The sequence below is a fragment of the Arachis stenosperma genome, chromosome 9 (genome assembly GCF_014773155.1).
Source record: "Arachis stenosperma cultivar V10309 chromosome 9, arast.V10309.gnm1.PFL2, whole genome shotgun sequence".
In the NCBI taxonomy this organism is placed as follows: domain Eukaryota; kingdom Viridiplantae; phylum Streptophyta; class Magnoliopsida; order Fabales; family Fabaceae; genus Arachis; species Arachis stenosperma.
The window spans coordinates 147,771,692-147,775,046 of NC_080385.1; positions in this window are offsets into that span (position 1 = coordinate 147,771,692).

The window sequence follows — 3,355 nt, forward strand, 5'->3', positions numbered from 1 at the left end:
TCGGATAGGTAACAGCTATCTGACGTGGCTGCTATCGTCATTTAACTCAATTTAGTCCCCGAAGTAGTTTATAATCCTAATCCCCAATTTAATTCCCAATTTACTCTTTCTTCGTCTCTGTTCTCCTTTTCCTTCTCTGCCATTGTTGAGCGTGATTTGAATACATCATGATGGGTGGAGGCAGTAATCATGTTAGTAGCTCCAGTAATGGACAATCCAAGAGATGCTGTTTTACATACTTGGGAGTTATCTCTAACTGTTAGTTTTTTTTTTTTTTTTGTGAAGATGTACCAACTTCTTGGTGATATCAGGTTAGAGTTTGACGATTCTCATACTACATATTTGAATGAGTCTTACTAGAGAAAGATGGATTTGGATACTACAACAACAAAAGTAAAATACTCTGTGGGTGATGTAGAATATAATAGAGAATATTTTGCTTCTCATCTAGACCAAGTAATAGTGTCAAGAATTTCTGCAAGCAAGCTAGCTTCTTTTTTGTTAATAGTGTCTTTGGATAGCAAATTACCTCACAGTTTGCAAGTTAGTGGCCAAAATCAGGTATTAATGAAAGGAAGCTGTCCTGGTGAAAGGCAACCACCAAAAGTGAATTCACGTGCTAATTTAAAGGCAATTCAATTTTCGGCTATTCCTGATGTACAGATTAGTGGTTAAAAGGGGATTGTTCATGGTTGGGAAGGTTCGAAATTAAGGATTGAAGATTCAGATTCTGTTGTTTTACTTCTGACAACTTCTTCTTCTTTTGATGGACCATTCACATAACCTGAAGACTCTAAGAAAGACTCTACTTTAGATTCCCTTAATACAATGAAGTCGGTTAAAAAATTGTCATATGCTAACCTTTATTCATGTCACTTGGATGACTATCAGAACCTATTTCATCGTGTGTCATTAAAACTCTGTAAAAGGTCAAATTTTTCCTCTCAAACCATTTCAACTTCGAGAAGGATCAAGTCTTTCCAAACAGATGAAGATCCTTAACTTGTGGAGTTTTTGTTTCAATATGGTCGATATCTACTTATTTCAAGTTTTTCTAATACATATATATATATAGAAGTAATTTAACTGTCCTTTTTTCTTGTCATCTAGTGGTGCTCTTCACTTGAACATTAATCTTCAAATGAACTATTGACCATCTTTCTTTGCAACTTACGTGAGTGTCAAGAGCAGCTTAATTACATTTCCTCTTTGTTACTCAATGGAAGTAAAACTGCAAAGGTATCTCATGCTTTCACCTTTTTTTCTCAATTGAGGCCAAAAACAAAAGAAACAGGGGCTGCTACTAACATGGTGGTTACCTCCACCTATCATGATCTATTCAAACCACGTTCAACAACGGCAAAGAAGAAGAAGGAAAGTAGAGAAAAAGAAACAGTAAATTAGGAATTAGGGTTATAAACCACTTCAGGGACCAAATTGAGTTAAATAACGATAGCAACCACGTCAGATAGCTGTTACCTATCCAACGTGGCGCCTCTCTGTACACATCATCACGCCTTTAAGGAATATTCTCTGAAAAATGCTTCAGGGATGACCGTGAGTCACCTTTGTTAAATTCAGGGATAATATTGGGACCAATACAAGTTTAGGAACGACTTTGAGTCTCGATTGCAAGTTCAGAGACCACTTTGAGATTTAATTCTTGATTCATAGACAACTTGATAAGTTAATGTCATTAGCTTGTAAGTTAAGATTGAACTTAAATTTGAGTCTATATAGCAAATGAGTAAAAAATTAAGCTCAATTAGACTTATTCATTTGGTGCACATAATGATGATGTTCATGCTTGTTAAATACACCAAAATACATTGTAATATTTTGTTTATTTTATTGTAAGTTGACCTGACTATGAAATTAAACATGGCAAGTCAAATTATATTATTTATAATAGAATAAGGAATTCTTTTTAAAAATAAATTATAACATTTTTTTGTTGGACTGGAACGCAGACCACTTAACATTAGACCATCTCTAGCAGGAAACTCATTTCAATTCTTATTTATGGCCTATTTGTCATAAAAAGTAACTCCACATCAGCTTTTGTGTCATAAACAGTAAATAGGAACTCAAAGCATCTCTCTCTTCTCCATTAGGAGGAACTAGCTTTAGTCCTTATTGCGTTCCCACTTAATTAATTAATTAAAATTAATATAATTACTATTTTTTACAATAATATTTTTTAAATTTATAAATTCAAAAATAATTCACTATTAAAAATATTAATATTAAAAAAATCATATATAAAAATAATACACAATATATAATTTGAAATTACATTAATTTATAAAATTACTTAATATAAAAAAACATACTTAAACTCTATAATTTTATAATGTGGTTAGCATTCCAAATTTTATAAATAAAAATAAATAACTCACTAAAAAATTATTTTATAATGTGCAAAAAGTTAAATTTATTTTTTTATGTAAATAAATTTAATTAATTATAATTTAATTATTTATTATAATTATTTAATTAATTATTGTTTGAAAAATAACTTGCCACATGACAAGTTATTATTGGTAAAATAGAGTTCCTCTGAGGAGGAACTCCTCCTTCTTAAAACCTGTGTAGGGACTCATTTATTCTTCTCTCCAATAGTTAGACCATCTCCAATAGAAAATTCATCCCAGTTCCTGTTTATGGCCCACCTGTCATAAAAAGTAAATCCACATCAGTTTTTGCGTCATAAACAGTAAATAGAAACTCAAATCATCTCTCTCTTCTCCATTAGGAGGAACTAATTTTAGTCCCTATTGTGTCCCACTTAATTAATTAATTAAAATACTTAAAATTAATGTAATTAATTTTTTTGAATAATATAATTTAAATTTATAAATTTAAAAATAATTCACTATTAAAAGATATTAATATTAAATAAATTCATATATAACAATAACACACAAGATATAATTCAAAATTATTAATTAAATATAATAATATAATTAATATACAATATTAATTTAATTACTTATATTAATTATGATTTAAATAATTAATATAATTATTAAATAGAGTTATAGTTAATTATTATAATTATTAATAAATTAAATATAAGTTAAATATTATTAATAATTTTATTCATAACATATTCTATAACGTTATTAGTTATTATATTATTTTCATATTATTTATTTTTTTTTAAATTAAGTACCACATGTTAATATTTTATTGATTATAATGAAAACAAAGTAAGGCCTTGTTCAGAGGGACTTACTTGCTTTAAAATATGTGTTGAAACTCAAATTTATATTGTTCCAATGGTTGGCCTTCAGTTTTTATCAGAACGGGTCTTTGGTTCTCTTGTCGTTGGAGATGCTCTTAAAATTTCTAT